At 41.9% G+C, this 24,566-nt stretch overlaps 1 long non-coding RNA gene across 8 annotated transcripts in view; it reads left to right on the top strand.

Moving 5' to 3' along the window:
- LOC126065328 (uncharacterized) overlaps positions 1-24,566 on the top strand; it is a 303,221-nt gene that overhangs the window by 52,860 nt on the left and 225,795 nt on the right. For 7 of the 8 annotated variants that reach the window (XR_007514833.1, XR_007514827.1, XR_007514825.1 and 4 more), the window contains exon 2: positions 16,456-16,596. This is a non-coding gene — a long non-coding RNA (uncharacterized LOC126065328). Of the gene's footprint in view, positions 1-3,417; positions 3,849-16,455; positions 16,597-24,566 lie in introns of those variants that run through there. The other variant, XR_007514828.1, reaches the window with a different exon arrangement.

The following is a 24,566-nucleotide window of genomic DNA, read 5'->3' on the forward strand; positions in this document are numbered from 1 at the left end:
ACCAAGAAGAGCCAGAGAAGATCCCGGAGGAGCTAACTGCCCCTCTCCCACCACCAGTGTCTCACTGGGACATGGGGAAAAAAGAGTCTGGTGTGGCTGACGACCCAGCTGGAGGGGCAAGCTGAGGTTCCTGCATTTTTATGAGGAAAGGGCAGAATCAGAGGCTTTCCTAGCCTCAGTGGGAGAGTTGGAGGGAGCCAATGAGTGGGATGTTGACATGCCGGGGGTCCTTGGGGGCAGTATTTAGAGGGTGTCCACGCTGGAGCCTGCACATCTCCATGGGTAACTATATGCACACACGCTCTCATTTTTTTTTTGCTACAAGTCATCTTCAAGCATTAATTTTTACCTTTATATTTATTTATACCCCTCCTACCTCCATACCTCTATAAAGGAAGCCCTGGTGGTGTAGTGGTTAAGAGCTCAGCTGCTAACCAAAAGGTCAGCAGTTTGAACCCACCAGGCACTCCTTGGAAACCCTATGGGGCAGTTCTACTCTGTCCCATAGGGTCACTATGAGTCAGAATCGACTCCACGGCAATGAGTTTGGTTATGGTTTGGACCTCCATAAAGGATTTGAGGTTGCTGACAATTCAAAACAGTAAAACCTGAAGCCATTAACAGAAAAATATAAAAAAAGATTAGAGCTGTACAAAGAGGAGGGGGAGGAAAAAGGAGAGTAATTATACCAGAGGGGGAAAAAACTTAGATTAAAGAAAGCTAATGCAATTGAGAACAAAACCTAGCTCCTAACTCCCTGGTAGCTTGGTGGGCGGCTGCCAGCTATTGTAATAACTATAGATTATTGCACCTTAAAGGCAAGTTTAAATGCCTGCTGTAACCTCGCCGGCTAATGTGAACTTGGTCAAGTTACTTCATCTCTCTGAACCTGTTTCCTCATCTGCACAACAGGGATTAACCCGCTCATCGAAGGGCTGTTGTAAGAATGCAATTCAGCGGCAACAATCACTGACACAGCTGCTCTCTGTACCAGCTGCAGCTCTAGGTGTTTTACACAGACGTAGCTCAGCAATTCTAAGATGTGTTTTTTCCACATCTTCAACATCTCTGACACAGATTAGAAAGCGCTGTGTCTTAATTATATGACAGCATGTTTTGTTTTTTTTTTTTACCTTTCTTAATAAAGCCCAAACCCATTGCCGTCAAGTCGATTCCGACTCATAGCGACCCTATAGGACAGAGTAGAACTGCTCCATAGTTTCCAAGGAGCACCTGGTGGATTCGAACTGCCGAACTTTCGGTTAGCAGCTGTAGCTCTTAACCACTACGCCACCAGGGTTTCTACCTTCCTTAATAGGACCTAAAATAATGGTGCATTGTAGATGGGATAAAATGTTATTAACACATTCAATCCTCACAATAACTTTATGAGGTAGGTACTATTTTTATCCCATTTTACAGATGAGGAAACTGAGGTACAGATAATTTAAGTGACTTCTCAAAGGGCTACAGGTGGTGAGCAGTGGAGTTGGGATTCTGATCCTAGATTATTTGACTCAACCCCTATGCTATACTGCCTTTCAACAGATAATTCAGCACCAAGTATATCAATAAAAATTTCACTCCTGGTCACTGGGAATACCAAAGTGAAAAGATATCTATCTGCCCTAAAGGATCTGACTCTAGGCTCCGGCAGGGGTACCGCCATGTAAACCCATCATTAAATCATAGTTTGTTCAGTGCATCAATGGAAATATGTTCAAGGCATAAGGCAGAGAAGGGACAGATGATTAACTGCTCCAAAGCCTCTGCCCTAGACTTGGCTCTGTAGTAGAAAATGCCCCTCAGGCAGGTTAGGAGAGACACTTTTTTTTTTTTTTTAGTTCTGAGAAGAGTCTGTCAGGTAGGTCTTAAAATAGTCGTCAGGGAACAGTATTAGTGGACTCGTTCTCAACAGCAGAGGACAGAAGCGTAGGTGGTTCACCCATGATCATGTCTAGTATTAAAGTGCATGAGAGCTGAGGCCAGGAGTCTTGGGGGAGCATTGTGCTCTCAGGCAACGTTTGGAAGTGGCCTTCAGGGAAGAGACAGAGGGAGAGGTTTGGCTTTCAGAGGCTAGAGCTGAAGGCTTTGTACCTGAACACCTAAGCCAGGAAGGTGAGGAGTCAGGGAAGGATCTGAAAAGTAGAAAAAGAGGAAGGGAAAACAGGAGAAGGAACTGCTAGTTTCGGAATGGGACAACAGTCTTTGGGAAGCAGTAAGGGGCAACGGTAAAGAATCAGAGTCAGAGGAAGAATACTTGAGGGTTAAGACCCAATTTTGCCTCTTAGGAACACATGTAGGCTCAAACACAGCAATGATTGTGAGACTGGCACAAGACCGGCTAAGATTTTCTGTTGTACGTAGGGTTGCCATGAATTTGAACCGACTTGATGGTACCTAATAAGAACAACAGGAACACATTATCCTTTCAATCTCAATTTTATCATCTGTCTAATGGGCATAAAAACATCACACTCACCTACCTCACACAGTTGCTAGAAGATCAATTAGAATAATATATGTGAAAGTACTTTCCAAACTAAATAAAACTATGCAAATATGAGTTATTATTGTCTTTCTAGCCAGGCATTTCCTCTTTCATTTCCTTATTGCTGTGTGAGCTTGGACAAGTTATTACAGGGGAAAAAGAGAGCACAGGGCAAGTTTCAGGGCAGTTACTAACCAGGCTTGAAAATGAAGCTCCTCTTGGCTGGGTGTCTCACTGACTCTTCAACCTAGTGAGGAAGCTTGGGGGCTGCAGGGGGTCCCTCCTCCAGAGTTCAGGGACTCTGCACTGTGGGGTTGGGATGGGATCTTATCCTTTATTCCTCACTGACCCCACTCGTCTGGCCCCCCAGCCAGCGGGAAGTGAGCTGACCCTTTAAGAAAGCTTTGGGCATATCTTCTTCCAAGAATTAGGACTTCAGCAAAACAAACTAACCAAACATAGCCAAAGCAAAATCTCTACGGACAGAACTTCCTGATAAAGAATCTTTTATGAAATTTCAAATAGAGTAGCCACTATGTTATGGAAACATCTAGGGCAAATAAGAAAAGGAAGAAAATTTCACTGAACTGCAGTCCTCGGCCTTAGCCATGGAGGTCTGTGACCCCTTACATTGTAGCCTGCAGGAGGGAGGGGTCTATGGAGCCTGACGTCCAAGTCCAAGGGTCTGCCTTAATCTGAAGGCCTCACACAAAGCCCGTAGCCTGGGAAGGAAAGACAGCCTATGCAGGCTGAGGGAACTGGTGTTAACAGGCCACACTAGGGGCGTTAGACACTCCAGGCCGTTTCCTGGGAGGGATAAGGAAGGAGGAAGTGGGAGGAGAAAGAGGAGGAGATGAAAACGGCTGAGAGCTGGGGAGGGTAAAGCAAAAAGAAGGGTTAAAAAGGACGGGGAAAGTGAAGAGAAGGAGAAGACAGTGAAGTGGAAGAGACCTGGGCCCGCAAAAAAGGGAAAGAACAGAGTAGCCATTTGTACGTCGTCTTCGTCGAGGGCCTGGAATCTCCCAGCCTCCTCCTGGTCCCCTCTTCCCCAGACCCGTCCCAGCTCTCCCACTTCTCTTCATTCCTCACCCTTCTGGGAGATGCGGGGGCCTTCCGAGCAAGGCCTGCCTCCCTTGGCAGCAGACAAAAGGCCATTTCTGAGTTACAAAGAAAATGTGTTAGTTTGCCAGAGGGCCGGGTAAGGGCTGCCCGGGCCAATCCTGGGCCGGGCGGGGCGGAGCGTTAGCAGAGGGGGCCTGTCAGTCACCAGGAACCCTCGTGAAAAGGGCCCCTTGTCAACTTCCCCTGCCTTTGAAGTGACTGGGATGGAGGTGCTCAATTAAAAGCCCATCAGTCTGTAAGTAAATCAACGCCTATCAGGCTTGTCACATCAAACAAACGATTATTACCCCAGCCCGCCCACCCCATTAATCTGGCTGTTCCTTCTTGACGGCTCAGGGTCAGGGCACCGTAAATCCTGTACTGGATTGTAGCCACCTGGATCGGGATGAAAGCCGCGGTGCAACATGTACTGCTGCGCTCAGGCATTTCCCAGAGTCCTCCAGGGGATGGAGGGGGAGGCAAGGAGAGACAGGAAAGGACAGACAGAGACAGAGCCGTAGGAAGAGGTCCGGACCTGGACAGAGACGCAAAGAGATAGAGACAGAAAGAAACGGAGGGAGACCCAGAGAGAAAAGAGGTGGGGACCCAGAGAGGGCTTGAGAAAACAGACGGAGACAGAAGTAACTGGAACAAAAGTGCTTGAGGCAGGTGCCATAAAAACCCATTCAGAATGCTGTGAATGAATGAATACACCTAGAAGACAAGGAAGGCTCAGAATGAAATTTCTCAGACACTAGCTTCTGAGGGAAGACACTCAGACCGGACTCAAGTCAGAGAGGGACAGAGGTCAGGCAGCTGTTTCCTCAGGCTCCTCCCATCCCCAATACAGATTCCAATGTCACTTAGCCAAAGGAATGGGGGTAGAGAGGAGATGGAAGCTCAAAGCTTTACTAAGAAATGCCCCACATCCGACGTGAAATAGCATGATGGCTAGAACTTGACTTTCGGCACTAAAAGGATGTGAACTGACAAACCTGACTGACGTGTCAGGTTCTTATACTCTGCTGAGTGAGTCCCCAGAAGACAGTTTGTTCTAGGGCTGTGTGGGTTTGTAGGTTCTTTCTGCCCCTAAGACCAAGCTGCTGGCTTTCCCCACTGCAGACTAGAAAGAAAGGCAGGGGTAGGGAGAGGAGGTGACAACACAGCTCAAGTGGCAGAGGGAAGGAGGTGAAGGGCAGGAGAGGAGGGTGAGGAAGGAGGGCAGGCATCTGGTTTGGAAGAACAAGGCATGCTTTTTAAGGGAAGAGAAGAACAGTCTTTCCCCAAAAGGCTGTTCTAGAGGTGCCCCAAGGCATAGCTCACTCTGAATTGTATGTTCTGTATTTAAAAAGGGCCATCACGTGCCTTCCCCACTACTAGGAGAATGATTCCCAAAGGGAAACAATTGATGGAAGTGGGAGGCTGAGGGAACTTCTTCTCCTCACTCCACCACAGAGCTCTACTCCTGACCTGGCAGCCTATGGTGAACTCTTATTAGACAAGGAAGGAAAACCCTTGAAGGTAGTGGAGACAGTCACACTCATCCCGATCCCCAATGTATGATAAGAACTAGTAACTGCAAATCCTGCAGACAGGCCATCACCACTGCCACATGCTTGGACCGGGGCACAGGGTTTTGTCTCAAGCCAGTTGTCCACGTTGCTGTTCTAAACTCATTCCATCCTTAAGGTCCAACCACGTAGCAGCCCATTTCTTATCTCTTTGAGTTGACAGACCCATTGCAAGTGTCCACGAGACCTTTCACAGAGTCTGAGGAATGGCATTCAGATACCTTAAATGTGGGAGGATTAGAAGTTGTTGATTCATTCATTCAACCCAAATTTAGTATTTAATAAGCAGCTACGACTTGCAGCAGCACCCATTTGTCAGTTCGTTGTACTGTTGTGGCTTGCATGTTGCTATGATGCTGGAAGTTATGCTATTGGTATTTCAGATACCATGGTGGGCAGGTTTCAGTGGAGCTACCGGACCAAGACAGACTAGGAGGAAAGGACTGGCGATCTACTTCTGAAAATTAGCCATGAAAACCCTATGGATCACAACGGAATATTGTTTGATAGAGTGCTGGAAGGCACTGAAAAGACGCAGTGGCTGCAAAAATGGACTCGAGCATACCAATTGTGAAGATGACACAGGGTTGGGTAACATTTTGTTCTGTTGAACATGGGGTCGCCATGAGTCAGAGCCACTTAGTAGCAGCTAACAACATACAACTTACAGGCCATTTTCTAAGCTCTGGGGATACAGCAGTGGGATATGATGGGCAAGATACATGGAAACTTTTACAAAGAACTTGGATATTTGACCTCCTCTTTGTTTATTTGATGTTTATGCATTTGCTACGTAGATACTTACTAAGCACCTACTATGCCTAAGGCATATACACCACAAGGAGGCAATGAAGAATCAGAAACAAATATTATCCTCAAAGAAGAGAGATAAGACACAGATCATAGCTAAATCTAATACATCATAAAAAAATAAGGTAGTAAATACCATAAACCTGGTATGAATGGGAGTGAGTTCAGAGAAGGAAGATAATTTACCCAGGATACTTCTTTCTTAGTGAAAGCCTGGAATTAAGAAACGTGTTAACCATTCAGTCATGGTGCCTTTTAATATACTCTGTAATATAGTGCAGTGTGGCCTTAATGGTTATTGTTATTGGCGGTAATGACATGTAATTCATTGTCATCCCAATTATGGACACATCACAGCACCTCTATATATGAGACAGGTGTTTATATAACTCTGGAACTCCATTTCCGGTCTTGTCAGGAGTCAGGGGTATGGCCGAGAACTCCCAGAATTTGGGAGATGTGCTTTTTACGAGAGGCAGAGTGGCAACAGAGGTTAAGTGGGTAGGCTCTGAAACCAGACTGCGTGGGCTTCAGATGCTGCCTCTACCGCTTACCTGCTGTGAGGCCACAGGCAAATCACTTGAACTCCCTGTGTGTGTTTCCCCATCTGTTAAATTGGGGTGATCACAGCACCTGCCTCATAGGGTTATATGACAATTAAATGCATGTAAAGTATCCTAAATAGTGCCCAGCAGATAGTGTGTATTCAATAACGCCTGTCATTATTATTGCTCTATCACATATGAAGTGATCTCTGGAAGGTACAATCAGCATGATACTAGGAGGGCACTTATTAAATTAATGAAATTGTCTTCTGTGTTTAAATACCAGTCAGAGCCATTTATATTAATTTTACTTTAAAAATTCTTCCTGAGTTCAGTACCTGGGTTTTAAATATTTGAATAATTTGCTTTTACTAAAATAACGTGTTTGCTAGCATTTAATGTAATATTTGGGACGTGCAAAAGAGTATATGCATCATATATATAATTTAAAGCATCGGGGTGTTCCTTTTCTGTCCCATCATCCATCTCTCCCAGTCATCACTACCATATTATCACTTAAAAAAAAAAAAACTTTTATATTAAAGTATAAAAGACATAAAATTAAAATACACAGATTTTATGTGTAAAGCTTGATTATTTTTTACAAAGTAGGAGCCCTGGTGGTACAGGGGTTAAAAGCACACGGCTGCTAATCAAAAGGTTGGCGGCTCAAAACCACCAGTGGCTCTTCTAGAGAAAGATGTGGCAGTCTGCTTCCATGGAGATTTATAGCCCTGGAAACCCTATGGGGGTCACTATGAGTCGGAATTGACGGAATCAACAACAGTGGGCTTGGTTCCCCCCCCCCAGCCACCGCATACACTTATGTAACCACACCCAGATCAAGATACAGGATATTATTCTAGAAGCCTATCTTATACTCCTATCTAGTCAATCAATCCTTCTGAACCCCAAAGGTAACTGTCATGGCTTGAATTACCTCCCTCCAAAAATTTGTGTATCAATTTGGCTGAGCCATGATTCCCGGTATTGTGTGATTTTTGTATATGTTGTAAATCCTGCCTTTATGATGTAGATGAGGGAGGATGGGAGGCAGCTGTGTTAGTGAGGCAGGATGCAATCTACAAGATTGGATTGTGCCTTGAGGCAATCTCTTGAGATATAAAAGAGAGAAGCAAGCAGAGAGACAGGGGTACCTCATACCACCAAGGAAGAAGCACTGGGAGCAGAGCACATTCTTTGGACTGGGGGTTCCTGCACGGAGAAGCTCCTATTCTGGGGGAAGATTGATGACAAGGACCTTCCTCCAGAGATGACAGAGAAAGCCTTCCCTGGGAGCCAACACCCTGAATTTGTACTTCTAGTCTAGTAGGCTGTAAGTGAATAAACTTTTGTTTGTTGAAGCCATCTACCTGTGCTATTTCTGTTATAGCAGCACTAGATAACTAAGACAGTAACTAACTACTGTTTTAACTAATATCAGTATAGATTAGTTTGGAATTATTCAGTATGTACTCCTTTCAGTCAGTATTCTGTTTGTGAGATTCATCCATGTTGTTACGTGCATCAGTAGTTCATTCTTCTTCATTGCTGAGTGGTATTCTATTGGGTTAATGTACCACATAATTCATTCATTCATTCTACTGTTAATAGACATTGTGTTGTGGCCATTGTTTTTTTGGCTACACTGAATAAACAGCTTAAAACCAAAGACAAAGAGAAAAATCTTAAAAGCAGCCAGGGAGAAAAACCATACTGCTTTCAAAAGAGCAGCAATAAAACTAACAGCTAAGCAACAGAAGAAAATTGGAAACCAGAAGGAAAATCTTAAAGTGCTAAAATAATGTAATTGCCAACCTAAAATTCTGTACTTAGTGAAAATATCCTTCATAAAGTGTGACCTTCTTATATTTATGTTGCTTGGGGTTTGTAGAGATTCCTTAATCTATGGCTTTTTGGAAAATTCTCAACCAGTGTTTCTTTAAAAAATGTCTTCTATCTCATTCTCTTTCTCCTCTCCCTGTGAAACTCCAATTACAAATATGCTGGACATTTGAACCATATTCTTGTACCTTTTATGCTCTTTTTGCCCTTTTCCATTCTTTTCTCTTTGATCTTCACTATCCTCTGTTGGCCATGTCTAATCTGCTGTAAAAGCCATCTATTCAATTCTGAATTTCGGTATTTTATTGTTTTAGTTCTAGAATGTTCATGTACCTTTTAAAAAAACATATTCTAGTTCTTTGGTGAAATTCTCTATCCTTTCCTTTATTTTTTTTTGAACATATTAGTAATAGCTACAGGTACGCCTGACTTATGATGTATTTAAGTTATGATGAACCACACTTATGACTGTCCACTTTTTTGTGTACGTGCATCTTATCATTAGTAATATGTAGTACATACAAAGTTGCAGGGCTGATGTTATTTGCTGGTGTTATTATTCTCATACCAACCCACAAAGACAAATAAAGATTAGATTTATAAAGATACAGATAATAAAATGCAATAATAATGGGAACAAAAAAAAAAAAAAAGAGATATTCAACTTACATCAGAACTGACTTACAATGGGGTCATCAGAACGGAGCCCCATCCTAAGTCAGGGACTACTTGTATTTTAAAGTCTCTGTTTGATAACTCCAATATCTGCATCACTGTTTTTTCTATTATTTTATTTTTTCCTTGGTTTTTAGTCTTTTGATTCTATTTATTGGCATGCCTGGTAATTTTTGATTGAATTCGAGACATCATCTTTGAAAAATTGTAGAGTCTCTATTTTTCTACAATTGTTACAAGATGATGTTATCTCACTTCAAAGATTATTTAATTTTCTTATGGCAAGTAAGTAGCATTTGGTCAGATCACCCTGATAACAATTGAGGATGGGCTTAGGGACGTTGTTAGCTTGGTCTGTTTCTAATTGTGCATCTTTCATAGATTCCTAGGGGATAGTTCTTACTTCTAGAGCATACTCATTCCTAGGTGCATAGCCCTTCTAGGATCTCAACTAAATCCTGAGGTATTTACCACCTTCACCTGGATGAGCCCTGAACTTCAATTTCTGACTCCTCAGCCCAATGAAACTTCTGTAAACCCCAGGCTGCTGCTTTGTCCTCTGCCTCTGTTACTCTGCATTATAAAATGGCAAGTGGCTGAAGGGAAAAATCAGAATGTATGGTTCACCTTACTTTCTGTCTCTGTGTACTCTTGGTTTTATCAGTCCTGCCAACCTAAGTTGCTCTCTGATGCTTTCAAACAATTTTTTAATGTATTTAATCCAGGTATTGTAGTTTTCTGAGTGGAAGGATTTGTCTGATATCCCCTTACTTAAAAAAGAAAAAGTTTTTCATGTATATATGTTTGTTTAAACAATTTGCTTGTTTTTGAGATTTGTAAAAAATGATATCTTGTGTATTAGTTTTCTGCTGCTGAATGACAAATTATCTCTAAACTTAGTGGCTTAAAACAATAAACTTTTTTTCTTTTTTTTATTGTAATTTAGATGAAGGTTTACAGAGCAAATTAGTTTCTCATTAAGCTGTTAATACACATATTGTTTTGTGACATTGGTTGCCAACCCCACAACAAGTCAACACTCTCCCCTTCTTGACCTTCGGTTCCCTGTGGTCAGCTTTCCTGTCCCCTCCTGCCTTCTTGTTGCTGCCCCTGAACAGGTGTGCCCGTTTAGTCTTATTTTGTTTTATGGGCCTGTCTAAACTTTGGCTGAAGGAGTGACTTCAGTACTGAGTTAAAAGTGTGTCCAGGGGCCATACTTTCAGGGTTTCTCCAGTTTCTGTCAGACCAGTAAGTCTGGTCTTGTTTTGTGAGCTAGAATTTTGTTTTACATTTTTCTCCAGCTCTGTGCGGGACCTTCAATTGTGGTCTGTGTCAGAGCAATCAGTGGTGGTAGCCAGGCACCATCTTGTTGTGCCCGACTCAGTCTGGTAGAGGCTGTGGTAGTTGTGGTCCATTAGTCCTTTAATAGACTTTTTTTTTTTAATTCCACACGTTCTTGTGGATCATGAATTTGGAAGTGGTGTAGGCATGTGGCTCTGGCTTGGGGTCTTTCATGAGGTTGAAGTCAAGATGTTAGTTGGGGCTGCAGTCATCTGACAGTTTGACTGGGGCTGGAGAGTCTTCTTCCAAGGTAACTCACACATGACTGGCAAGATGGTGTGGGATGTTGGCAGGAGGGCTCAGTTTCTCCCTATGGGGCCTCTCCAGAGGCTGCTTGAGTGTCTTCATGACATGATGATTGTCTTCTTCCAGAATAAATGATACAAGAGAGGAAGACAGAAATGTCAGTGTGTTTTTTGACTTAGCCTTGGAAGTCACACACCATCACTTCCAAGTCTGGCCCACACTCAAGGGAAAGGGAATTAGTCTCCACATTTGGAAGGGTGGAATGTTAAAGAATTTACAAACATCTTTTAAAATCACCACATATTGTAGCTGTATTTCTGAGATTTGCTTTTTTTCCCTTAACATTGTGTTTCTAAGATTCATCCATGTTGTTGCAAGTAGCTGTAATTCATTCGTTTTCACTGTTTTATAGTATTCCATAGTCTGAATGGACCATTATTTATTTCCTCTATTGTGTTGTTGATAGTCAGGTTGTTTGTAGAATTACTTGCTTTTTTTTTTTTTTAAATCACTCATCTTAAGCTTCTTGAAAAAATTTCAAATAATTAATTCTGTAGTTATTTGGAGCCTCGAAAACAAGACAGTACAAAGTGTTTGGACCATGTAGACAAGGGACCATTTCAATGATGTGACTCTAAGAATGTACTATGGATACTATTTATTATGGCCTTACTCTGCGTCCCAAAAGAGCTCATTAAAATTTCAGAGCTATTTATTTGCAGTTGCTTTGGCCATGTGGGTGGGTGGTTGACCTCACATTGGAGATACAAAAATTCAGAAGCTAGACTGGATTAATTCATTCCCTGTGGAGTGAAATGGAAGCAGTATGATAAGACCAGATTTATTAAGTTTTTCCCTTGAAGCCATGGATGAGATTGAAATAAAAACTCAGGAAGCTGGTGCCTGAGTATATTTCCAGTCTCCTGGGAAACAATTCAAGCTCCAAAACCCATATACATGATCCGAAGTCCTTGAGACAATTATCCAAGGTAGCTGGGTGCCATTGGCTATTTGGTTAAGCCTGGACATTCACAGTGGAAGCAGAGTAGAGAAATGGAAAGAACACAAAATGCATGCAGACTGACCTAGGTTTGAATCCTGACTTTGACACTTACTAGATTTTTCAATGGATGACTTATTTATGGGCATACTAGTACCTTCCTTACTAGATTCTTAAGAAGTTTATATGCCTGATTGTACTAAAGGTATCTAGCATAAAGCCTGGCAATACTAGATATTCAATAAAAGATAGGTTCTGTTGTCATCATCATCATCACTGTCATCATGTAAGAATGCATTGGAGATAAGCAGGGCTTTGGGCTGCTGAGTAGATCCTGAGATCTTTGCTATTGTGCTGTTTGGTTTGGGAAGTTTGTTCCCCTGTTATTGGTTTTTGCCAGGCTCGTTCAGCACAGTAGAGCTTTTTCCTCAAACAGGGAAGGGGAAAAGTTCTAACTAATTAGGAATGGAGGTAGTCAGATGGTAGACAAAGCCTACTATAACATATAGTCAAATGTCTAAGGACTGACAATCAATTTGAAGAGGAAGACAGGTTATATAGCAATCTGCACCAGGGAAATCCACACACAGCAAAAGATTTTCATCAGTGCCACAGGGCTTAAAACTGTCACTGAATTCAGCTGACTTTTAAATACATTGACAGATGATGTACAGATAGGCTAAGAAGAAGAGAACCAGTTTAGGGAGCCTCTCAAGTCCTAGGGAGATGAACTAACGATGTGCCCCCGGCTCGGTTTTGTGCTCCAGTCCAAGTCAGAGGTCCACAGAGCAAGGTTCTGACCCATCATTTTTTTACATGGCTCTCGTTCATTTGTCGACTCATTTATTTATGAGATATTTGTACACACACATATATATATGTATATATATATACGTCTATAAGGAACCTTGAGTTCAATAAATTCCTTTATATGGCTTATATATCTGAAAATCATTATAAAACAAGGAATAAAGCGGTAAGGTCATGAGGGCATAAGAGATGTGCCAGTTAAGTTTTATGGGAGTTCAGGAGAGGGAGAGAACCCTACTTATATGTGTTGTAAAGGCTCTTAGATTGTCTTATTGTCTTCCATCTCACCCCTGTCCATTTAACTCTGCTTGTCATTGTTCTAATCGTTTTAAAACACCAATTTCAGCATGTCCTGCTTTTTCTCAAAACTCTGAAATGATTTTCTATTTCTTACTACACTGATTTCAAAGTCCCTTTCAGATGATTCTATTATCTCTAACTCTGCAGATATGATTTCTTCCTCCCCCTCCTTTTTTTTTGGTGGAAGTTGGGGTTTGGGGTTCTTGATTGCCTTACATGGTTTGGGGCTTGCTTTGTTTTGTGACTTCAGTCTGCTTGCTTCTTCCCTTGGGGATATTAACTGTGGAAAATTTTTTTTCTGTTTATATCTTGGGCTTTGGAGCCTGCCTAGGGGGCAATCCCTTGCCTGCCTCTGTCTGGGGCCTATGGATTTCTGCACTGAGGAATACTTGAATCAAGGTTTTTGCAGAAGACAGGCCTGGCGATCTGTTTTTGAAAGATCGCACAGCCTTGAAAACCCTAACAAGCAGTTCTACTCTGCACACATGGGTCACCATGAGTGGGAATCGACTCAGTGGCAACCAACAGCAACAATAACATTAACAATCTTAAAAAAAAAAAATTAAGAGGCAAAAAATTCCTCTTATGGTCTTTGAGCTGTACCGTGAGCTGAAGAACAAAGGTGTTTTAATTTCTGTTTGTGGATAGGCTAAGCTCTTGTGGGTCCTGGTTTCACACAGGGAGCCCAGCTGCCTGTGGCCTTGACTTGACCTCAAAACTGTAGCCCCTGAGACTTGTGTTTTATTGATGCCCTGGAGGCTATATGATGTTAACTCCCTAAATCTCCGGTTCTAACCTGATACTCCTGATTTAACCCCAAAGCTATGGGCTCCTATATCCAACTGTCCGTTTGATACCTGTATCTGGCTATCTCATGGCCATCTCAGACTTAACATGGTCAGCATAGGACTACTGAAATGTTGCTGTATATATATTAAACACACCACCGCGGTGTACCTATGAATAAACGCTTGCTGAGTACCTGTTATACACTAGCCAGTTTAATGGGTGTTATCTGATTTATGCAGTATCTATGTATATGTTATAGCTACATCCATCTATACCTCACAGCAGGTATGTATATGCATGGCATAGTTACCTTGATTAACTCAGATATGCTGCGCTTTAGATATTTCAACAATCTCAAGATTTACAAGAAAGTGCTTTTTAGATAACAGTAGTCTTAACATTAAGTGCCCCCTTCTTCGCTCTGTGTTCAATGGTCTTCTTTTCTTGTAAGCTCTGGCTCTGTCTTACTTAACCATGAGAGGAAAAGCAACTTTCACAGCTTCCCCTGTGATTGTGTTCCGCCAAAGTATGCATTGGAATTCTAACTCCTATACCAGTGGTGGAGCCCTGGTGGCACAGTGGTTAAGAACTCAGCTGCTCTTCAAAAGGCCGGCAGTTCGAATCCACCAGCTGCTCCTTGGAAACCCTATGGGGCACTTCTACTCTGTCCTATAGAGTCGAATCAGAGTCTACTTGATGGCAACAGGTTTATATCTGTGGATGGAATCCCATTTGTGAATAGAGTTTTCTTTGAGGCTATATCAGGTGTGTTCATAGAGTGTGCCTTAAACCTAATCACTTTTAGGATATAAAAAAGCAGATTAGACATAGACAAGCAGGCACAAATGGAAAGATTGGTATCATGTAGATTGTCAAGAAATTGAGGAAGCTGAGACAAGGATTTCCCCCTAGAGCTCACAGGGAGAGAGGCTTGCCCTAGAGCAGGTGTCGTGAATTTGGGCTTCTAGGCTCCTAAACTGTGGGAAAATAAATTTCTGTTTATTAAAGCCAGCCACTTCTGGTATTTCTGTTACAGCAGCACTAAGAATCGAAGACACTCCATCATCCTAGTTTTGAAAAATGTGATCCTTCAGAAAAATCACTCATTGGGATCATCTGATATTAAAAACAGTGCTTCTTGTACCCTCCGAAGCTAAACTTTCTGGGGATAGGGCCCAGAAATGTGTATTTTTAACAAGTTCCTCAAGTTATTCTTAAGTGCACTGTGGTTTGAGAACTGCTGCCTCAATCACTTTTCTCCTTTAGCAATTCATCTAAAATATTTATGGAAGGGACCGTTTCAAGGAGCCCAGAAAAGATGGAGGTGACTCACAGGCATTCCTTTCTATACTGAAGTTGCCCTGAGAGCCGGGGGACCTGGCGCGGCCACATTTAGTGTCCAAGCACATCTTGCAGAGCTGCAGCGTTGGACCCCACTGGAACTTCCTAGAACTATGATGGCTACTTAAAAAAATTTCCCAGTGTTTTCATATTCTTGGTCTAACCACACAAAGTTCAGCAGAGGATGATGAAGCTTACGTGTCATTGCAGGGTGACCAACCATTCCAGCTTGCCCAGGATTGAGGGATTTTCCAGGTGAGATTTTCAGTGCTAAAACCCGGAAAGTCCTGGGCAAACCGGGATGAGTTGCTCACCCTAGCAAATGTGTCTTACAAAACAGTTTATGAGTTGAAACTAACCGCACCAGGAGATAATAGATTTGAAATCTACACGGGCTATAAAATGTGTTGTCGTTAGCTGCGGTGCCCCTGACTCATGGCCACCCCGTGCACAAAGGGGTCGGACCATTGTGATTCATAGCGTTTTCACCAAGTCTCCCTCATGAAAGGCAAGAATTCTGTCACTGAACCACCACTGTCCCGTGCAAGGAAGACTAATTTGGAATGGAATGTATTTTGGGATTAGTCATATTTGTGCTGCTGGGTTGAACAGTTTATGGTGTTGAAGAGTGGGCAGTTTCTCTTGCCCTTTAATAAAGGTTCTGCATTCACCACGTTGTTTGGGGAAGCCTTTCTCTTTTCAAGTCATGGTTGTGTTTGATAACAGTGGTGGAAACTCAACTAGGCTGGGGAGGTGTTTATATCCCAGTCTGTGAGGAGGCTGTCCTTCCTGACCTAAGAACAATAAATGAGTTGTATGGTACCTCCTGGCATGTTTCTAAGACGTGGTGAGAGCACAGGAAAGCATGCAGAAATCTGTTAGTGGGTGGGGGAGGTGATGGATAGCACTTCCCATCATATTTGGTGGCTGGTGTTCTTTCTCCTGGCCCTTTCAGTGTCCTTTTCAGCAGGATCAACTGATCCACTAGGCCCAATAAGAACGGTGCCTAATGCCCACAACACTTTTAAAAACCATGCAAATGTTTTAATTTCTTTAAAAATGATAGAAAAAAAAACAATTTTTCAGGTTAAAGAAAATGTTTTAATATATACACCCACTCTTCACTTATCAACATGGTTAGGTTCCAAAGACCAGGTCGTTACATGAAAATAGGCATTACGTGAAAATGGAGGACGATCACATCAGGCCACAAAATGAAGGATGATTACGTTATTATATAACTGCCAAATTATATCATTACATAACTGCCAAATGATATCATTATGTAACTGCCAAACCACTAAAATCATGGCCTAGCTAAGTTGACACATAACCTTAACCATCAAAGCCAGTGCTATTCTTGCCTGCCACCTCAGTGTCAGTTACTGCCAGACCTATATTGTTAAAGTGCAAAGTAGATGGATAGTAGATTTTTTACTGTTGTCATAAATGGGAAATGTTGGATAATGAGATAGTCAATAAGTGAGGAGGGGGTGTAATATTAATATATTCATCTTTATACCAATGCAGTCATAAAGTATAATTTTAATATAAACGTTTTAATAATTTGAACATTTTTTTTTTTTTTAGTGGAGAACAGGGCCTATGAAGGCAAAGTACCCAGGGTCCAGAAAAGTTAAAATGTGGCCCCTGCTCCCTAGGGTAGTTGTCAGCCACTGAAGGCTGGGGCAGAAGAAAAAGCCTTTTGGAGCAGCTGACCCCTGAAGTCAGGTAGGACTTGGCTGAGTGGTAGGGCATCCCAAGGAGTGGGATCAGTGGGAACAGAACAGATGAGTCTGGGGGGACACAAGAAGTGTGAACTGCCTAGGACATAAAGGGTAAGGATCACTTCTAGACAGAATGGAATGAGGATATGAATTCTGGCATGGCAGTAGGATGTTTACCAATGCAGTTTCCTGGTATCAGGTGGCAGGGTCGTTCTCCAGCAGCCATTCTGTTCTTCCTTTAGCACTCATGACACCCCATCAATCAGAGCTAAGTACACGGCCATTCAGAATAAAGACTACATTTCCCAGCTTCTCTTGCAGCTAGGTATCTAAGTTCCATGTAACCAGGTTCTGGCCATTGGAATGTGAGCCCAAATAATGCGTGCAGCTTTCTAGTTGTGAAAGGGAAGAATGGTGCCTTGCCCCTGCTCTCCCCATCTCTCTTTTGGCTGGAATGTATACATGATGGAGCTACAGAAGCCATCTTAGATGACAAGGTGGTAGCCACAGGTTGGGGCTGGCAGAGTCATATTCTAGGAGGAACCTGGGTTCCTGATATTGTGGAGCTGCCCTGTTGCCCTTGAATTTTCACACTTGGATTCCTCTCAGGAACTAACATTGGAAAAGGAAGGACATCTGGCCTTACTGTCAATAGGACCTATGTTTTGAGGTTTTTTTTTTTTCTGGTGATAACGATAAATTGCATTTAGCTTTTACTCCCTGCATTCCCTCATACATAGCTCCTCCATCGTGGAACAGTAAGAGGCATCCATGAGTGGGTCAGGGCCAGGGGAAGGCTGTTGCCAGGATAAATCAATCTCCTTATGGGGCTTGAATATGCACCTTGTCAATACGACCAGCCAACTTCACCAGACTCTGCCTTTCACTCAGCAGATTCCTGGGCAGACTTGGACGCCTTGCCATCTTCTAATCCTATTCCTATCAGACAGAATAGGGGAGAGTAGGAGAATAAGGTACCCTTTTGCTGCTTCCAGGAGATCTAGTGGTGTAGTTGTTAAGAGCCTGGTTGCTAACTGAAAGGTCAGCAGTTTGAACCCACCAGCCACTCCAAGAAGAAAGATGTGGCAGTCTGCTTCTGTAAAGGTTACTGCCTTGAAAACCCTATGGGGCAGTTCTACTCTGTCCTATAGGGTCACTATGAGTTGGAATTGACTCAGTGGTGATGAGTTTTGTTTTTAGGGATTGCTACTTCCAGTGACCAGCTCTTCTTTCCTGGGAGCAGAACTGTCCTTTGCAAGTCTTAATCCTGTGTGCAGTTAGGCTTTTTCTTCTTGAAGATGGTTCCTTTTTATTTTTTCAACAAAGTTTCTGAGAGTAAAACTTGTGAAGTGTGTGTGTGTGTGTTTAGGCAGGATGGAATGGAAGAGACCCACCATTTCTAGGTGGGCTCTGTATGGCAAATGCTTTATCAGACATTACACCATTTAGTTCTTGAGACGATCCCAAGAGGTAGGAATAATCCTCCATATTTTAAACATGCATAAACTGGCACATATAGACTGACACAGCCTGCAAGTGGCAGAGTCAAATGAAGTTTCTACATTGGTCTTCAATGAACTTCTTCCATACAAAGTAATTACGCCCTTTGTTATGCCTGTAAAGCATAATGGGAAAGTGAAAATTCTATAAATATTTTGCTAATCTGATTATAGAACTGGACACTCTGGAAATACAAGCAAAGGAATTATCTTTGGGGACCTCCATTATTCAGGTTTTTCATCTGCACGGAAAAGTTAATTTCTGCCGTCTCGACCTTCCTCATCCTCTTGAACGTGAAATGGCACCACCACCCCCGCTTGCTCTGGTTGTGTTAAAGAGCAGCGATTTCCAAACCAGTGAAGCTAGTAAAAACTTTGTTTTAACCTGTGTTTTTTAATTTGTTTCTTTGTTTCTTAATAGTTGTTTTGATAACATTGCAAAGTTTGAAATTAACTTTTCAGACTATGCCCTTTTAAAATCTTATTTGTGTTAAAATTAATTTCATTACACAATAAAAAAAAATAGCTTGAATTAAACATTTCTCTTTACTTGTATAGGGTTACTACTGTATGTCAATTTGTGTATGGGACAAAAACCAAAACGCCAAACCCATTGCCATTGAGCCCATTCCAACTCAGAGAGACTGTATAGGACAGAGTAGAACTGCTCCGTAAGGTTTCCAAGAAGCGGATGGTGGATTTGAACTGCTGACCTTTTGGTTAGCAGCCTAGCCAAGCCATGCAAAAGGAATTTTTTTTAAAAAAAATAACATTCATTTCCTAGTTTAAAAATCAACAACCAACCAAGAATAGCATTTGGGGTATTGCCTTCTTGTCTTTTCCCTACATTTAAAAAATATGCCGTGGCGGCGAAGTGGTTAAGAGCTCAGGCTGCTAAGGAAGGGCACAGAACAACAACAGTATAATTGTAATGAAATTTAGTATTCTGTATCTTTTATTTCACAGGAGCTTTTTCTGGTGGTGCAGTGGTTAGGCCCTCAGCTACTAACCAATAAGTCTGCAGTTAGAACTCACCAGCAGCTCCGTAGGAGAAAGATGTGGCAGTTAGCTTCTGTAAACATTTTAGCCTTGGAAACCTTATGGGGCAGTTCTACTCTCTCCTAGGGTCGCTATGAGTTGACTTGATGGAAACAGGTGTTTTTGGTTTACCATTGATTACCCTACACATAGAAAAGGGTCTGTTTCAGTGAGAATGCGTGGGGTCACACACACACACACACAAACACACACACGTGCACACACACTCACAGACACACACAGACACGCACACAAACACACACTCACAGACACACAGACACACACACACACACACACTCAGCCTTGCCTCTAACCACTCTATGATAATGACTCCTTCCCTCCTTTTCCTCCAAGGAATAGGGAGCCTTAGTGGTGCAGTGGTTAAGAGCTTGGTGTCCAACCAAAGGGTCAGCAGTTCGAATTCACCACCTGCTCCCTGGAAACCCTATGGGGGCAGTTCCACTGTGCCATATAGGGGCTCTATGAGTTGGAATCCACTCGATGGCAGTGGGTTTGGTTTTTGGCTTGGTTTTTCTTCAGGCTGCACACTGGCAGTGGGAGAGTGAGAGTGAGGAGAAGCACTGCCCCTCTCCCCAGGCTGTCTTCACTATGTGAGCACTCCTGTCCCCCCACACACGCTGAGGGGAGGCTGAGAAAGGGCGCCTGGGTGTTGAGCAGCCAGGACCGCGTTTCTGCCGGTAACTCCCGTCGCAGGGGGAGGAGTCCTGGCTCAGCACTGGCTCTGCCTATCTTCCCCTGTGACAGAGCAGCCCCGAAAGCCTGCAGTTCTTTATTTGGGTGCCATAAAGCACTTCGGTGGACAATTTGATCTTTTCATTTCACCTGTTCCTGCCTCACCCTGCAGCCCCTCCCTGCTTGCTTTCAGGATTCCAGAACAAAGCCGTTTGGGTAATACAGTTAAGTGTTGGGAAGAATAACTGATTCGAGCCACTTTTTTTTTTTTTTACAGCTTTATGGAGGTATAATTTACATACCATAAAACTGACCCATTTTAAGTATACAGTTTGATGGGTTTAGTAAATTTATGCAGCTGTGCATCCTTCACTCCAGCCCAACTTCAGAACAACACTTCCATCTCACCAAAAGGCTCCCTGGTGCCTGCTTACTGTCAATATCCACTCTCACCCTCAGTCCCTGGCAGCCACTGATGTGCTTTTTTCTTTATAGATTTGCCTTTTCTAGAAATATTACATAAATGGACTCATACAGTAGCCTTTCCTGCCTGCCTTCTTTCACTTAGAATAATTTTTTTTTTTTTTTGAGATTCGTCCATATTGTTGCAGGTTACAGGATTTTGTTCCTTTTTACGGCTGATTAATATCCCATTGTATGGATATACCATATTTTGTTTATTCATTCACCCAGCTGATGGACGTTTGGATTGTTTCCCAGTTTTGGCTATTAGAATAATGCTGCTGTGAACATTCACGGACACATCTTTGTGTGGGCAAATGGTTTCGTTCTCTTGGGTGATTAAATACCTAGGTGTGGAATTTTTGGGTTCTATGGTACCTCTATGTTTAACTTTTTGAGACACTGGCAAACTCTTCCCCAGTGTGGCTGTGACATTTTACATTCCTTCTAGAAATGCATCAAAGTCCCAGTTTCTCCACATCTTTATCAATACTCGGTATGGCCGTTCTGGTGGATGTGTGGTGGTATCTAAGTGGTTTTAATTTGATTTCCCTAATGACAAAAGATGTTGTTATAGATTGAGTTGTGTCTCCCCAAAATGTGTGTCAAATTGGCTAGGCTGTGATTTCCAGGATTGTGTGGCTGCCCACCATTTTGTTGTCTGAGGTGATTATCCTATGTGTTGTAAATCTTAATCTCTATGATGTTAATGAGGCAGGATTAGAGGCAGTTATGTTAAAGAGGCAGGACTCAATCTACAGGATTAGGTTGTATCTTGAGTCAATCTCTTCTGAGATATAAAAGAGAGAATTGAGCAGATAGGAGAGGGACCTCATTACCACCAAGCAAGAAGAGCTAGAAGTGTAGTGCATCCTTTGGACTTAGGGTCCCTGTGCTGAGAAGCTCCTAGACCAGGGAAAGATTGATAACAAGGACCTTTCCCTAGAGCTGACAGAGAGGTAAAGCCTTTTCCTGGAGCTGGTGCCCTGAATTTGAACTTCAAGTCTCCTAAACTGTGAGAGAATGAATTTCTGTTTGTTAAAGCTATCCACTTGTGGTATATCTGTTATAGCTGCACTAGACAATTAAGACAGATGTTACACATCTTTTCGTGTGCTTGTTTTCCATTTGTAGGTCTTTTTTTTTTTTTTGGTAAAGCAGCCATTCAAATCTTTGCCCATTAAAAAAATTAGGCTATTTCTCTTCTTAATATAGAGTTTTAAGAGTTTCTTATATATTTTAAGAATTTTTTATTAAATAAATGTTTGCAAGTATTTTTTCCCAGTTTGTGGCTTATCTTTTTATTTTCTTAATGATGTCTTCTGAAAAGCAAACTTTTAAATTTGGATATAGTCCAATTTATCAATTTTTTTTTTTTTAATGAATTGTGTTTTGGTGCCATATCTAAGAAATCTTTGAGTAATCAAGTTACCTTTTTGTAAACAGAACTTCCTCTTTCCCTCCTCCCTCTTGGGGGGATTCTCTCAATAAAAAGGGAGAAAACAGTCATAACAATTAGATTTGAAACAGTAGGAATAGGGACTTGGTATGTTCAACTCTTGGGGAATAAACTTATAAAAATGTTAGAGCTTGGGAAACCATGGCGCTAATTTAATCAAAGCCTCTTATTTTTACAGGTTGAAAATACTTAGGCCTAAGGATGGGGGAGGACACTAGTAGGAGAGTTTCCTTATGCATCTATAGCATAGAGTTTACAAGGCACTTTTTTGTCTATCACCTCTTTGGTGCAGACATACAACATTGTGGGCATGGATTATTATTGTTGTTGAGGAAATGGAGTCTTGGGAGTAATTTTTTCCCCAGAGACCTAACCCTACAATCTTTCATCCTCCTACTCTAGTTTCGACTCCCTTTTTTCTCTAGGCTTCCTAAGAGCTGTAGTTCCGGGACTTTCTTCACCATTCTTTTGTGTCAGTCCGTTTTCATGACTTAATTCCTCATTTTGGTGAAGCACATCCCTCCACAGTTAGCTTCTGAAGAAAGATACCCGGGGAGAGGAGCAGAGGTGAGGGAGGGGTGGGTAGGTGCCAGGTTGGTAAATTGTCTTGAGTTCTTGCATGTATGAAAATGACTGTTCTGCTCTCATGTATGTTTAATACTTTTTTGTGGGTATACATTTGAGTTTTTTTCTCATGATTTTAAGAGCATTATCCACCGTCACTTGACATCTATGATTCCCTTTTGAGATGTTTGACCCATCCTGGTTCCCATTTCATTGTATAAGCCTGATCCTTCCAATCCTCCACTTGCCCCATGGAAGTGTTAGGAATCATCTCTTTATTGTCGATGTTCTCAAATTTCAGTGCTATTCCTTGGTGTGGGTCTTTTTTCATTCACCGTACCAATTGTTTGGAGTAACTTTATGTCCTCTAGTTCTGGGAAATCTTATTTAATTTTTTTCTTCAATCATTTCTTCTCTACAGATTTTTCTCTTCTCTCTTTATCTGGGGTGGATAAGCAAGGTATGCACAGGCTGGGTTGAGTTTACTTACTACTCTGTAGTGCACAAGTTCACCTGGTTTTAAACCGTGTGAATTGTTCACTACAGATAAAGTAAGTAAATTTTTACAAAAGTGAATATGTCCATACCTTGCTTCATGTAAACCAATGCGTACTTTGCTTACTGGTTAATCTACCCCTGATCTTCATAAACTCTTATTATTTGAATTCTGGCCCTTTGAGTTTATACCAGAATTTTCATATCTTTTCTATGTCTATTTTATTGTCATTTAGTTCTAATTTATGGGACAGTCCCTTAACTTCTTCTATTAATCCTTTTGAATAATGTTATTTTGGTTATCAATTTTAATTTCCAAGAGCTCTTTCGTGTTTTCAAACAGGCCTTTTAAAAAGGCGTTCCATTTTTGCTTTATGGATGATAAATCTTATCTCCCTGAAGATGTTACTGCTTTGTCTCCTTTCCTTCTAAATTCTTTTTTTTCTGTTTGTTTTTGATTGTATCTTCCATCAGAAAGATTTTCTCAAGGGTCTGATGACGTTGGTCTTCTGTCCAGGTTTAAGGGGAAGCTGTTTGTGTGTATCACCGTTTGACTATCAGTTTGTGGTATTGTGGTGGCTGGCATGTCGCTGTGATGCTGGAATCTATCCCGCTGGTATTTCAAATAGTGGCAGGGTCACCCTTGGTGGACAGATTTTAGGGGAGCTTCTAGACTAAGACAGACTAGGAAGAAAGGCCTAGTGATCTACTTCCAAAAATTAACCAATGAAAACCCTATGGGTCATAACAGAATACTGTCTGGTATAGTGCTGGAAGATAAGCCCCCTAGGCACTCAAAGTACAAAGTGGCTGTAACAATGGACTTGAGCATACCAATGACAGTGAAGATAATGCAGGTTCTGGCAATGTTTCATCTTATTTGCGGGGTCGCTATGAGTCGCAGCCAACTCTATGGGAATTACCAACAGCAATGTCATTATGTAGAGCTCTTTTTTTTATGGAGATGTTCACTTTTTCCAGAGAAGTAATATGCAGCCTCCTGCTTCAGGATTCTGGGCATGTGTGTGAGAATGCGGTTGTATATTCTGTTACTTGCATTCTGGACACAGAGCAGGAAAGGGCCGAGAGTCTCATGCTTCACCATGTAGAGTAGACTTTCACTGGGTTGCCCTATTTTCTATCCTTTTTACTACGGTCCTCTGATGAGCCTATGTCCCTGAATTCAGAACTCTTTTGGTTTAAGTTTTTCAGAAAACAAAACCCCCAATACCCAGCCCTTCAAACCTCCTAGTTTCTTTGAATAGTAGGGAAAGTTAGATGCTTGGCAGCTTGGGTTGTGGAGGACTACAGGGAAGTCCATATGCTCCAAATACAGGCTTGCCATCATTTCCCTTCTTTTCAGCCCTGAACTCCACAGCCACAGGGTTATTGGTTGAATGTCTGTAGGCAAGTATGCCAACACCACACTGTTTGGAATACGTTGGATTTTGCATTTAATGTTTGGTAAGGCAAGCCCATTCTTACTATTCTTAATTTCAATGGCTAATCTCGGACATTTATTTTTTCAAACATGAATTAAGAAAAGAATTACAAAGTCTTTCAAATCTGTAGAATGGGACAGATCTATAAATATTTTGTAATAATTTAGTGGTTCCCCAAAATAATCCTGTTGGGATTCTAATTGAATCTTGCTCACTGTTGTATTTCTAGCACCTTGCACAGTACCTGGAACATGTTAGGCTTTCAAAGAGCACCTGTTAAGTGGAAGTAAACCTCTGATCCCAGTGCCTATGCTCTTTCCAT

This window comes from Elephas maximus, chromosome 22 (genome assembly GCF_024166365.1).
Source record: "Elephas maximus indicus isolate mEleMax1 chromosome 22, mEleMax1 primary haplotype, whole genome shotgun sequence".
Taxonomy (NCBI): domain Eukaryota; kingdom Metazoa; phylum Chordata; class Mammalia; order Proboscidea; family Elephantidae; genus Elephas; species Elephas maximus.